Source organism: Stegodyphus dumicola, chromosome 3 (assembly GCF_044657685.1).
Source record: "Stegodyphus dumicola isolate Sdum_Otavi_A_Nest chromosome 3, ASM4465768v1".
In the NCBI taxonomy this organism is placed as follows: Eukaryota; Metazoa; Arthropoda; class Arachnida; order Araneae; family Eresidae; genus Stegodyphus; species Stegodyphus dumicola.
The window spans coordinates 76,357,568-76,373,743 of record NC_140770.1 but is presented as its reverse complement, the minus strand read 5'-3'; positions in this window follow the sequence as shown (position 1 = coordinate 76,373,743).

Below are 16,176 nucleotides of genomic sequence, written 5' to 3'. Positions count from 1 at the left end.
TATCGCAAATGAAACCATTTTGATTTATATTTGGTACAATTATATGTATTATTTATTTAATTCGGATAAATTACGTGTTTAAAAATTCAATAATCTTTTTTCAGATTCAAGTGTTTTACTAAAAAATAATAAACATATTTTAGGAAATAGAAGGAAAAGAAATATCTGAAGGATAATAAAGCTTGACCTAAAGAAACCAGCATAAACCAAGCATAAACAAGTAACAAATGTTAAACGAATTATTGCTATAACAATAATTAACACACAGAGCCTTGAAAAGGCTTTAGCTATCTTTTTATTAAAATGAGAATTTAAACAGGAAATCATATCATGTGCTTGCGCAAACTCAGGCAGCATTTATAGCAAGATAACTTAAAGTAACAGTCAATTTAAAATTAAATAAGCTAGTAGTTAAAAAACACACAATTCAATTTAACGCAAAGTTGGCTCACAAATATAACTGGCTTAAATATTCAAATATTCGGCAGCAATAATGCAAAGTCCAGTAATTCAGGATACCAGAGCTGGGAAAAACGTAACGTACACGCATACCAGCCGAAATTACAATCTAAGAACCTCAGCTTAAGTACTCAACCTAATTTGCATTTTGGTGAGGAATCGAAAACAGAAGTCACAATAGAGATCTAAATCATAAAATAGTTGGTTATGTAAAATAATAATAACTTTACTTTGTTCTTCACAAGAATTTAAGTAATCGCAACGAAAGTCTTTAAAAACCTTAGTTAAGATTTTAATTTTTAAACCTAACTGGAGCCAACATTTTACAAGCAAGAAGTCTAAAATGTAAAGTAAAATGTGTTTCATTTACAGAGATTCAACACGGAACATGTCTTCAGAACAAAAGAGATTTTTATCTTTTTGTATCACACACTTATCTCTAGCCAGGCATTTCGTAGGTAAAAGCACTTTAGAACTAGGATTGCGTTTTCATTAAATTCATACTATATCTAGATTTAAAAGATTTTTCATATTCACTCTCACTTACAATCCCCCTTTCTCTTTCGTTTTTTCAGCAAAATGTACTGAAAAGTCACAGCTTGTGGCACTATACACGTATTTCAGCGCTACCACCTGACCCAAATCCTACATGTTAAATACATCGACACACTAGACCTCAACAAACACCCTACTTTCAGAACTATTCCTAATGGACTAAGATCTAAAGTTTTTTTTTAACTAACTAGCCTAACTTATAACTAGACCCTAAACCCTAACTTTTAACTAGAGCCTAACTTTTAATGCATACTGCTAGCATTTATTTTAGTTCATTATCATACGCTAGCTTGAACTTAAGTATCTCATGCGCGCATCTTCCTTTGAACTTTTATAAATATGCAAGAAATTACTTTTGCGTTTAACTCATAACCGAAAACCGTAATTAACCGAAAACGTTTAAAAAACTAAGTTATCAAATATGTTGCATGATGCAGTTGATTTACGCTGAAAAACATTACTCAGTTTGCACTTTATATCACAACCTACAACGTTGCTTAAATTTATTTTACAAATACGCCAAACTTTCTCAAAACAATCTCTTGGACTAAAGTCAAAACCTTAGTTTGGTGCTAAAGTCATCCAGGTAATGCACAAAAAAAATTAAAAGTTCCTTGCTACACACAAATCTAAAATGTTCTCCCTTGAAGCAAAAACTTAAAATAATTAGCAAATGTTTGACTTTTAGACATAAATAGAAACTAAATGCTGAAAGAAAATAAATTTCGCTTTGATAGTAGGCGTCCATCTATTTCTTAATAAACTGATTCCATTAAGGGTGTATATTGGGCTGCTGAATACTGACTTACCAACGGGGCCTCCGTTTGCCTTCTGCATGCTCTGGAATTTTCCGCTTCTGGGCATACTCCCTAGTCTACATTGCTTCCCTGGCTGGCTGTGGAAATGATGCAGGTGACAACCCCTTTGCTGCTCCTGACCTCCGTGTTGGGAAACTTCACTCATTTTTCTGGGCCTTCATAGTGTGGATTTGCTGTTGACGTGACGTGCCGTTGGAACCAACGTATGTCTCTTTTGAAACCATCTCATTTGCATCAAGGCATCGTCCACCGGCCGCTTCAAAACGTGAAATCTGGGTTGGATAACTGTGATTTTCCCCGTCACTGAGAACCACTGTCAGCACCTGCTTCCTCATGCATCGCTGATTACTTTGTAACTCCCTGTATCTACTGGATATTAGTAACTTTCCTCTTCTCCTGGAAACTTTTCTTTTTGTTTGTACCCCCTTTATCTATCAGTATACTTTCTTCTGCCTGGACAAATTCTGATTTTTTTATTTTGCTTTTCGCTATTTCTAGCCGGTTTTTTCTTTTGTGATTTACCTTGGCGATCGTCACTCGGGGCTGGGTGAAATTTTTGTGGGGACTCACAAATCTAGATATCCAAATTTTTAGCAGCGGTAACATAAAGCCAAAAATTCAGGCTATCAGAACTGGGAGAAATGTAACGTGCACGCCCACCCGCAGAAACATGCTGTGTCTCACAATTTAACACCTTCAGCTTTAATACTCAATGTAATCTATATTCTGGTGAGAAAAAGGAAACGAAAAGCGATAGCAAAGCTCTAAACCATAAAATAACGGGTTATGCAAAATAATAATAATAACCCTACACGATTAAAAAGAATGTTTCATATAATAATGAGGAAGATATTATTAGAGTATATTATTATTATTTTCTAGAAAAATTGTGAATCAGGAAAACATTTTTTGGAATTCAGAGATGAAGTCAAGTCTTGTTCGAGATAACTGTGGTAGCCAGTACGAAGTCCAATATCACTTCCATCTAAAACCTATTTTTTGACCTCATCTGCCCATTATTAAATTTTGGTAATGATTCGAATTGAACAAAAAGAAATATTTTAAGTTATTTAAAATTATGACCGTAATAAACGGTAAAAACGAGTATTAAATATTGGCAAGGAAGACGATTTTCGACCTATGCTTTAAAAATAGTTTAAATAAATATTAATACCAATATAAATAATAATAATATAAAAAAATATTAAATAATAATATAAATAAATAAATATAATAATATAAATAAATATTATTTACCACAGAATAGAAGCCATGCGGAAAATGTAATAACCAGATTTGAAAGCTTGGCAAATATATTTTACTGAAGGAAATCTCAGTAAAATTATTTCATGCACAAATAAAGAAGCTTCACCGCAGAGGAAACATTTATAAAGCCATATATGTACGCCACGAAGAGAACTCGATAACAAAAGTATTTTTTGCATGAGAGGCTTATAAAATTGAAATTTAAGCATTAATAGTTTTGCTTTATTATTCTGCAGCGACGAACATGAATAGAGTACTCTTCAACTAACTTTTTGATAAGAATTCAGGAAGCCATATATTTCGCACAACTATACGCGAAAAGCCTTTCAAATTTCTCACAAACAGTCTCAGCTTTGTTGATATTTAAAAGAATGAAAAATGATAATCTAGCAGCTTTCCAAGAAATACTTAAAAGGTCCATAACAGAAATGCAAAACGCCAATTGTTATATAATAATCTCATCTATAATTTAATGTAACGCACCGTAATACGCAAATTCATTTTAATCTTTATTTTTGCAATTGTTGGTCGCAAACATATGTCTAATTAAAAAAAGTGCTTTGAATAAGAAAATATTCACGTTATGGTATTTTTAAATTTTGAAAGTTAGTTTTGTAAAAATAAATAGGCAAATAATAGAAAGAATTCTGAAAGAGTTCATATTTTAAAGATCGCCTAAAAGGATTTGTTAAGGCTTTTGTGCTGTCGCTGAGCTCGCAGTTTACCAGGCTGCTGCTGCACTCATTCCTGCTAACTTTATTATTAAGCACCATTGTCTTCGCATTTATGTCAAATACGATTCAATAGCAAAAACGAAAATTTTAAAAGCAGCATATGCTTAGAATTCTCGATGCAGAGTTACGTATTGACATAAAAGAGTTTCTATTTTTTTTTCTTTTCTCAATTCATTATATCAATGTTCAATTTGTAGAGACATTAGGTATTTTTTGGAAGCAGAAGTGAAAAATGAGCAATGCCTTCGCTGGGAAACGAACGGCAGACCTCTGGAATATGCAGACCATCACACCACGAAGGCATGCTAGGAAGGTGGAGAAATACCTTACCATACTTACATGCAAATCCTGGGTGTGGAGAATCATCATCTACCACCCTTTTTAGTTCGGGTGCCAGTGTAGACACGCTAGGTATTTTTTGTTATACGCTGCTGGACGTGTAGGACCTCTGGAATACGCGTCCAGCTTGTAGACCACGAAGCCATGCTAGGAAGGCGGGAGAAATACCTTACAAGCTTTCTTACTAAGATGGCTTGGAATTATTTTTGTCTTTTTGTTATTAATATTTGTGTAGACTTAATTTATTAAATTCTTTGAACTTACACCACATAAAATTCAAATCAGTAGCAAAATCCCAAAATATTTAAGAACAACATATCTTTTTAGAATTTCGGACAGACAGTCTCGTGCGCTGGAGATAAAAAAATATTTTATGCCATACAGTTTTGCCACTGCTCGCTTTCAGATCGTTGAGCTGGTTAATAAAAATTTCATTAAATATGTTATTCAAAATTGTATGCCTCTCTTCAACATTTGATAGTTGCTTTTCCACAACGCGAGAAATACGCATACAATCAGGTAAATTATTCATTGTTTCATTTCTTTAAATATAATACGAATCGATAATACTTGGTCGCAACAATTTGAAAAGTGATACGCCGTTTATAGTGATTCAACGCAAAATGCCGTTTCGAGATTAACATCCCATTCAGGACTAATGTTCCTTTTGATATAATAAAAAACATTTTATACAGCCTTCTGGCACCCTATAGCTATATTTATTATATTTTATACTTTTGCTAAAAAGTAAAGCCACAATGTTTGACTACCGTACGATGAAACTTGACAGTGCTACTTTCAAAATTTGGGATTTTTGGCGTCATTTAAGGCGTGCTTTGACAGATCATTTAAAAGTGAACTAGACTGATTTGAGATGATTACCCATTATATGTCACTCAGTGGTTTTCTTTTGTGATTCACTAGTACGTAATATTTTTAAATTATAGCTTTATTACATTTGCTATGGCGAAAGCATTTTCACACAAATAATGTATGTTTCCAAATGTTGAAAATATGTTATTAATTTTTTTATGAAATTTTATAACTTTAGAATCATAACTGAACAATCCTGCAAAAGGTTATTAAATTAGATGGTTTTTAATTAATACTATATGCAAATCATATTGTGTGAGTTGGTTATCGGCAGCAATAAATCCTATGATCCTTACTTCAAAGAACGAAGAATGTTATAATTTCTCCTTCTCTATGTGTGCAATGTGTGAAAAATATCTTCGTTTTGGACAAAGAAATAGATACTGATAAATACGTTTCATGGTAACCTACACAGCAATGATTGTCACGTGTTAACACCATAAACTCTTTTTAACTAATATTTCACATTTCATTAAGTGCAGTTGTTAGTATTTAGCTATTAAATATGTTTAGGATCCTTAACAGTGATCCCAAATTTTGAATTTAAATATCTCGGGCAGGCTTCATGGTACGATATTCAAAAGCATTGTATTTTATCTTCTAGAATGTATATAAATATAATGTATACAACTATAATATGTATTTGGAATATGTACAAACGTTTAGTAAACATAATTATAAGAATAACAGGCCGTATAAAAAGTTAGATTTTGTAACTTTTATAAAGTTGATTTTTCTTAAATTTAAAAATGCCTAAGCCTGAAAAATTTGAGACATTTAAAATGTTTTTATAACAGAGGTACATATCTAGGATCACCGGTAGCGGAAATATAGGTCACCTAAGGATTTGTTGTAACGCTAGACCATTTTACATAATAAATGCTAAAATGCACATAGGCAAAAATTCTACATCAAAAAATTAATAGCTCAGCACTATCATGCAAGGTATTTGTAAAGAAAACATAAGAAACATATATAGATGCTAAATTGGTTTAATTCAGCAGCTGTATCGAATAAATAAATTATTATAAAAATATTGCTTCGGTAGCATATATTATTTTATACCATTTTATATTCCTACCCAAGAAAAACCAGACGATTTCTCTTAACGAAGTAAAACATTATTTCATGCAAATGAGTGACGTTGGTTCTAGGGCTTTTTTAAAAGATACGCACATACAGCGAAAAGAAATATACCAAATGAATACTCATTTAAAAAATAGGCATTAGATTTCGCAAACTACACATGTTGAGCCGTTTGCACCAATAAGATTTATCTCATCAACCCCGCAGTGCTGTAAACGGAGCAAGAAAAACGGAAAAGCAAATGGTTAACATAAAGCTCAATATATAATAGGACATGTATTTTTTCCATAATCCTTAGATACAAAATTGAGGTTAAACGCTATATTTGGAAGGAGGGGGATAACACTGAAAAATTAACATAAAAAACATCTGAAAGGTTTCAGATTTCAAATTGCGCCCAAAGGGGCGTTTTTTTTAACGTTTTGTGTGTTACCTTTATTTATTAAATATCACGCCCTTCGCACTCAGACCATAAAATTCAGTTCAAGAGCAATATCGCAAAATAGTTTTAAATTGAGCGTATCTTTAGAATTTCTGATACAGAGTAAAGCGCATTGGAGATAAAAATGTTTTTTCTGTACAACATTGGCATTGCTCGCTTCGAAATCCTCGAATTTGTTAATCAAAAGTTCGTTAAGTTTTACAAAACAGGAAATCGATAATAAAACAAATTCCAGATTTAAAATTTGGGCTTCCACATGCCCAGATTCGTAGGAGGATTACGTCATTCAAAATTGGATGGCTCTATGTACCGTTGGTTTATCCCAATGCGAGAAATATACATACATTTATGCAGATTCTTCATTATTTAATGTCTTCAAATATAATGCAGGACTCTAACATTGGATGGCAACAGTTTGAAAAGTGAAACGGACATTTCTAGTGATTCAACGCAAAATCGCAAAACGAAAATAATAGTCCTTCAGGGACAAAGCCCCTTTGGACTAATAAATAGGTTAACAAAAATGAAATAAAATAAACAAACCTAATAATGAAAGAAAAAAGGTCTGAAATTGAGATTTTAGCGTTTGCCTAAAATGATCTTTTAAAAATTTTCTATGCTCTCGATGAGCTCGCACTCTACCAATCTGCTGTTGCACTCGTACTTGCTAACCCATTTTTTCCGTCTACTTAGCTTTAAGAACTTTAAATGCATTAATGTTAAGTGTTCATGATAGGTTTGATTAACCACAGTTCTGAAATTTCAGCTTTAGGATTTTAGCACATCTTAATTAAGGGAAAATTGAGTTAAATTTTTATATTGTTTTAGCTTCCTGATCTGAATCATAGCTTAGGTCAAATCAGCGAATCCATCATGGCCAAATTGAAAAAAGCACCTACCATCAGTGAAGCCTTGGGCTCCGTTATAAGTGCGACTTTTCTAAGTCACATCCCGACTTGAATTTAAAACCATCGGAGATGAAATATTAGATTCCCATACCATTAATCTCTCGAGCAGACTTACGTCTCGAAAGACATTTAAGCGACACATAATGATCTTAGTTATCTTTACAAAAGCTAAGATAATGTCTAATTTATTTTTCCAATTGGATTTTATTGATTGTTCTTGGATAAAATCATTAAGTTTTAATTTTGTGCAAAATCTTCTATTAAAAAATCACACACTAAAAAGCCATGGATACCAAATCTGTTTGGTCACATCTGTTATTCAAAAGAGTTAATGAAACGATATAATAAGCTTTTAAAACATTTTATTCGATATCTGCGGCTGTGACAATGTAATATTAAATATTTGAGATTTTATATATGGGAAAATTTAACAATGGGACAGGAAGACAATTTTTCCGCCTTTTAACTGCATTTATTCTATTTGTTTAACCAAGCCATTTCTGATCATAAATTGTTTAACTATCAGATCGCACGCACCGGAATCCTCTGGAGAACAAAATTATATTTACGAATATAATCTCTAAATATACCCCTTTTGCCCAGAAATGTTGCAAACTTACTTAAATCTAATGTACCCTTAAGAATAAAATGTTTTCCTAAAAGACAAAAATGACAATGACTTGCATTATAACAAAAGTTTATAACTGAACAATGTTTTTCCCTACCAAGATGTCAGAACCGATGATAGGTTTAACCAGAGACACATAAATTAAGGAATAATAATCAATCATAGGGAAGGTTCTGAAAGTGATTGATGAATATTTTCTTTCCTGTAAAAATACGCAAGTGAAGCACGTAAGCTCCAAAATATGAGTATTTGACAGCACTTTGAAACTTAAAGGAATTACAGTTTTTCCCCAACAGGTATGGATCATCCGTCTTATTGAACTAACTGATACCTTTGACAACAAACAGGGCTCCCCGAAGCAGAAGCTTCAATCCAACTCGCAGATTTATGTTAAAGGTGTGAACAATATTTGTTTTATTCATACATATTTAGCATCATCTGAAATTTAAATGAAGAGATTGGTACATTTGATATAATTTTAGGTGAAGGCTGTTCTAGATTGCTTCAAAGAGCTTATTTTGATACAAAATAGAGACAGTGACTGAAATTTTTATTGAAACAGATTGTTTAGCATTAAAGTTTTGTTGCTAAATAATAGAAAAGGAAAGTCGCATAGTTTATAGAAGTGCATTCCTTAAATATGTATACATACTCTTAAAGCACTCAATAAAAATAAAATCTTCTATAATTACTTAGTGAAGAATAAAATAAACGTAACTGAATGTTTTAAGGATGGAGAAGGATCTTTAGATATATTCAATAATATAATGAAAATACGTCTTGTATTACAGCCCACCAGCGGCCGAGCGGTAAAGTCGCTGAACACTGGTAGTTCGGTCCGAGGTTCGAATCCCGCGAACGGGCTGGCTGCATGGGCGTTTTCGTGGTTTTCCCCATGTGTAACGTGTATACGAGCCAGTTTCCCTTAGAAAGTCCTCCACGAAAGGCATCCCTCCCCTTAGGCAGATAGCCCTCGTGTGCTTTGCCATAATTAAATACACATACACACTTCTTGTATTACGTTATTTTAGATATTACGGAACCACGAAGGGAAATAAATATACTATGTCCTCGCCAAAATTTGAACCACTGAACTTCCAGTCTGCCAGTCGGATATGATATCTACTTATATCATGAGACCAAGCATGGAAAGATGCGAATATTCCTTACAATTTTCTTCACTTTAAAGCGATTGGAAAAGAAAACGCGACCCAGTCGACCAGATCCAGGTCAATTATTAGAAATTCTGATGCCCGAAACAAATCATCTGTGCATATGAGTCCAGAGGGGATTTTCCAGTTCTCTAACTTGATGTATTAGGTATTTAAACCACGAGAGAAAGTAAAGAGGGTTGTCCTAACATGTTACACAGCAACAAAGTTACTTTCACAAATCTTATAAATTACAACTACAGAAACGAAGTTTTGAAACTAGAATTGCAGAAATGAGAATTATTAATTGAAAGTTATTAAGCCTTGAACTGTTTTTAAGGAATTTAAACTTTTACCAAGTATGACCATTTTGTGAGTTTATTAAAACTCACAAATTATGCTAAGGAACCTTAAAATAAGCATTTTAGTCTGGTACCTTACTAATGCTCTATCTGATCGATATGGTTACATATATTTATTCAAAATATAAAAAACTTACTTGCAAACTACTTGCTTCATTCATCCAGAATTCGAAATTTAGATTCATTCCAAATAAAATTCGCGCATTTTTTATGATTTATTTTTTAAATTTGTATTTTTAAATAATTTTTATAAATTTTTCGAAAAAATTTTGAATTATAAACTATAAAAATTTTAACGTCATCTTAAAGTAAATGTATTTCTAAGCATACCTGCAAACAATTAGAGTTTTATATTCAAAATTTCCTAAGATATACGTGAATTTACATATTGGCGTGTTTTGAAATATGGCATATTTGTTATAAGCGATAATAACGCCAAATGTGTTTTACGAACTTTGTTAAAATTATTATAAAGTATGAATGATTACTTTTTTTCTGCTCGTTTACAATAAAAGAAAGGAAAGGAAAATGGGTTGCTATAAATTAAGAAGTTCGCCAAGTGAATTATTCTTGGCACATACTGAAAAACATGCGCCAATATAAATTTTAAAATTTCTACGTAAATTTCTGACCAAAAATTATAAAATTTAATATCTGGGCATAATTTTAGTTGTAGAATATGGAAAAACCTTCCTATGTTATTTCAGAAAAAGTCCGATTGTGTGTTAAAATACCGATGTTAGAATTATGCTATATTTAAATCTAATATATATCCTAAGTAGCGCTTTAGAGACATGAAAAACGCAATTTGAACTTCTTCAATCGGCCCAGTAGAACGGAAGATATAGAACTGTCCGATTTTTTTTTTTTTTTTTTTTTAAATCCAAAGAGGCAATTTGCCCAGAAGGACTATTGATTTCGTTTTGGAGTTTTACGATATGCGTTGTTTCACTTTTCAAATTCTTGCTAGCAAATATTAGCGCCCTATATTATATTTAAAGAAATGAAATAATGAAGACTGTGCATGAATGTATGTATATTTCTTGCATTGTAATAAAACAACAGTACCTAGAGGCATCAAAATTTGAATAACATAATTATCCATAGAATATGGGCATGTGAAAGCCCTAATTTTAATTTTAATTTTTCTATTACCGATTTCATGTTTTGTACATTTCAACGAATTTTTGATTAACAAACTAAACAATTTCAGAGCGAGCAATGTCAACACTGTACAGAAAAAAAAAATACATTTTTATCTCCAGTGCGCGAGACTCTGTATCGAAAATTCTAAAGATATGCTCAATTTAAAATTATTTTGCGATATTGCTCTTGAACCGAATTTTATGGTTTAAGTGCATAGAATATGATAATTAGTAATTAAAGGTAACACACAAAATGTTAAAAAAAAACGCCCCTTTGGACGTAATTTAAAATCTGAAATCTTTCAGATTTCTTTTTCACAGTGTATATATCATCCTAGTTTAGAGATAATAATGCCTTTTAGGGAATCTGCTTCTCAGAAAAGAAATTCAATGATGTTTTCCCTGGAAAACTCTCCACTACAACACAAAAGAAATATTGAGTTGATCATTAAATTATGTTACCTTAAAAGAAGCAAGAACATATTTGATAAACGTAGCATTTAAATTATTTTCAGTCAGAAAATATGAAATGACACTGCTCGATATAAATGCAGTATTAAAATTTTTTCAATAATAACTATGAAATGATATCATATCAATAAGAATTCCCGAAATAGCCAGATTACTGTATATATAAAATGTCATATATCATCGCGAAAAGTATTAGAAGTAATATTTCGCTACGAAATACCGTAGTAATAAGAAAATTTGAAATGATATTGCGCCAGTAAGAGCTTATAGAACAGTCTTCTTACGTGGTGTATCGTTAAATAAAGCATCTGAAAACACTTCACTGTAAAATCCAGTATGCAAATTTATTTGAAAAAGCAATACAGTTGTTGCTCGCTATCAGCGCCGAAGAAACGTCTGAGTTATGATATATCACAAGCTATTAGAATACGCTACGAGCAAAAGAAGTATATTAAAACAATATCTGTTCTTGCAAAATGTGAAAGAAATTGTAAGCAAAAATGAAATTTCGTACGAAGCTTAAAGATACTCAGATCATTCTTTTTGTCATAACTTTGAGAGTAATGGAAATGTAGAATGCTTTTATTCTTTAAAAATTCATCACACAAGAAACATGATTTAATATTTATTATATTTTAAGTTAAAATTTAAACTTTAAATAGTTAAACTAATTTAAGTTTAAACTCAATTCATATATTTAAGACATATTTACGCAAAGTACACGAGCAAAAACACTTTACAACAAATTATATGTTTTACTAGAATAATCGATCTGATAGTTAATTTAGGAATTTAAATTTATCTTAAAATTTTGTTCTGGTAACGATACCAGAAATTCGTTTGAAAATATTCTGATGTGAAGCTCTTATAACAAGCTTGTCATTAAAGGTAATCTATTCCTGTTGTTTTTTAGAGGAATGATTACACTAACTCATTATATAACTCAAATACCTTTATTATTTGAATTTCCATTTTTATTTACTTATAAATCTTATTAATATGGAAGTTGAAAAAAACGTTTCCTACTTCACAGGGAAAACCTAGTGGTACAGAAAACTAACTTGTTTCATGTTCAGTTTGTTAAACTCATGTTTTAGTCAGGTAATTGTAATATGAAATCATATTCGTAGTCTCAAAAACAAAAGACATGTATATATATGTAATGAAGCAAACTTGAATGTAATGATATTGTTGTTGTTTTCGTGTCTATGTATTTCATGGAAGAATGCTTGCCAGAGCCTCAAGGATGTTGGATATCCACTTCCGCCTAAATTTTGAGAGAGAGCAGCTGGGGGGGGGGAGTGTGGTTCGAGGGTCTCCCATTCTTCTTTCTTACCACCAAACCACGCGAGAAGATTTTCGGATCGCCATATATTTAGTGTGCCCTATACCGCAAAGGCACTATACATTTATAAACATCCATGCCTTCTCCGGAATTCGAACCCCGGCCTTTCAGTACCGCAGTAGGCTCCCCTAACCAATATACCATCTGGCGACTAATGATATTGTAAAAAAAATTGATAGCGTACATATAGATATATTGCATTTCGTAGATACTAATCCGTAATGAATAGCTACTTGGCTGCCGAGACAGATTAAGTATTATTTTTTTTTCGGTAAACATTTGTGACCACAAAAAAATTGGTACACTACCCGAGCCTTATCAAGTACATTTACATTTTCGATAGCTTTGCGGTAAAAAGACAAGCAGCAAGCAGTAGTCTATCTAGGAAAGGAAGTGCCTTGCGTTCAGGACAAAATCCTAATTCAGAATGAGTTAGCTTCGCTTTTCTATGCATTTGATTGGATAGTTAATAATAATGATAGTTAATAATATTATTGTTTGAGTTTAATTCCATTGACGTCACCACCGTTATGTAAGAATTATATAACATGTGTAAGTCTCGAAACGACACCGTGCAGAAAAAGATATTACTATTTTTAGAATAGAGAGGGGATATACCCAAATTAAATAAAATATTAAAAGGCTAATTTAAATTTAAATTTAAACTTATATTTATATTTACATGTATTTTTTTCTTTCTTACGTATAACGTGCTCCTTCAAGGAAAAAAAACTTAGCGAGAGAGAAGCCTTTTTAAAGAAAAAACATTGAAACTAGCAAATGAAGAAAAACGCAAATCACAAAATTCTGTTTTAGAGTCCACTAAATCATAATTTTTCTGGGAAGATTTTCCTCTCACAGAGTATTAAAAAAATTACGTAACCATTACTTATTCTAAGCAACTGTAGCACGTAGGACGTAACACGTATTTATGACACTAATGTTCTTCCTGATAAATCATATTTTAAATCATAAATATGGAAGTAATATTACTACTTCTATATTAATATTTCCATCAATAGGGCATAGGAACTTGAGCTAACTGGTGTTTATTCAACACCAGTGGCCATAGAATGCTATAGCAGTTACTTGAAAAGGTCTTAAAAAATATAATAATAATAATAATATATGTGCAAAATAAGTAATATTCCATTATCGCGATTTGAACACGTAAAACACATGAACACATGAAACACATAAAAACACTTGTAAAACACATGAAAGACAATCTGAAATATAATAACATAAATTAGATGGTTATGCGACAAGCAAATAACTCTAATGTAATATGTTTGGAACATATATATTAAATATAATAATAATGCAAATATTGATTATTTGATCAATTAGGTGTATTTTATGTTACTTGAATGATATTTATTTATAGCCTACTCCAAATAGCGTTATTAGCATACTTCAAATAGCGGTTTTATTAAAGAATAATTTTAATATTACAAAGTGCTCAAAAATGCTTATATTGCTTTAATATTTCCTAATTAATTGAGCAATGAACTGCTTTCACTAAACTTTCGAAAGTATTGCTTAATGCAGAGTTTCTTAAATTGTGAGTAGCGACCCCCAATGGGAGTCGCGGGACCTGTAGCAGGGGATAGCCAGAAATTTTAGCAGTTTTGAAATTTCTTTAACTTATTATAATAATTTTACAATTACCAAATATTTTTACATAATGTATCTGAAAATAGATAAATATAAGACAATACAGACAAAGAGAAAACGAAAACATTTCGATTCATTCTTTTTATAATGTAAACGTTCATTTTACTTGCTTTGCACGTGACGCTATCATTTCGTTTGTTACTTATTTAAAATTTTCACGTCTTAAAATTAGAAACTAAAGTTAATGACCTAAAACTGTAATAGTATATTACACTACAAGTGAAAACATTGACAGTTTCACTCACGCGTGTGTCGGATTTATGCAATGTTCTTGGGATCCCACAAAATTTTCGTAAATTTTATAGGGTCCTGGAGTCGCAAAAAATATCTCAGTGATAAAAAGGGGTCGCGACTGAGAAATGTTTAAGAAGCCCTGTCTTAATAAATACTGCTTTCTAAGATAAAAAGTCTTATGAAACGCCGCTAGTCAATATCTCTGAAAATTGATAATATTTTAAGTCATCTGGATGATAAATAAAATACATTATATTTCTTGGAATGCCAATTTATGTCAGTTCCTGTTATCTATAACACTTTGTAGCGTCAAAAATTTTTTTGTTCTCTCAATTATTTTATATCACCAACGCAGACACTTTTATTTATTAATGCCACAGCGCAAAGTTTATAAAATTTAAGATTTAGTTATATTATAAATCATATAATTTAGACTTATTGTAAACTACAGCAATTTGGAACCCATCATATTCTAATTTTATGTAACATTGATAAAAAATAGCATTGATATCTCTTCTAACGTTAGATAATATACAGTCAGTTCAATAGAAATGTTTATTACAAAGCCTCGTAAGTAGGCACATATGACAATTAAGCATATACTGCATGATTTTTAGTTAATTATTAAAAATGATTTTTTTAAATTTAAACTAAAATTAAGATTTCTAAATTATTGAAAATAATGGTAATGATAATGCAATAATAATCGTGGTAATGGTAGCAGCATATATATTGGGATTTAAAAGCTAGCAAAAGAAAGGGGTAAATTAGAAATCGGTGAATTTACGTAGTCACTGTGAAGAATAAACGTTATTTATTTTTACAAAAAAAATATAGTTTACAATAAATAAGTTTAAAATAAATAAAATAATGCACTTCTGATAAATAGTATGAATATGTGCAAGACTAGAAAGATATTATATATTTTATTCATGAAGGCAAAGTAGTGAAACCTGTATTTGTAAAATAATATACAGTGATCTGAGTAATTTCATTTCATTTTGTTGTAAAGTATGAACCTGAAAGCAATATAAATCGAAAAACCTGAAAGCGATATGAATCGAAAGTTATTATTTTGTTTCACGAAAATTGGCAACATCAAAAAATCAAATATTATTTCTTCGACTACATAAAAATACAAAAAATGAAGGATTTTTCTTTCATGTATTTCTAAGAAAAATGCAATAAAATTCAAAGTAAAATAAGTCTCCGTATGGATATCGTATAGAAGAGATAAAAAAAAAATATTATCTCATATAAAATAAAGTTGTAATATTAATCCGTAAAGCAATATATCTATAAATTTTAAATCGAAATATTTAGTTCCAGATCAGCACGCTAAGTGCGTTTGAAATTAAATTCGTCTGTTTTCATATCACAGCAAAAAGGAAAAAAAATGCAGCATAAAAATTATGATTTATCGAATGTTTTGAAAGTGAAAGAAATAAAAACGCGTAATTTAATACTTTTTCCTTATTTGATAATTTAGATAAAAATGATATAAAATGTTCAGAATTTTAATGTTAATTAAAAAAGGAATATGGAGAAAAATGAATCAAGCAGAATGAACAAAAAATGAAGCAGGAAAAATAAAGAACGTTTTTATTAATTCATTAATAGATTAAAATAAGACGCAAATAGTTATATTCAGAAGATTTATAATTATGTAGGAATAAGTAATAT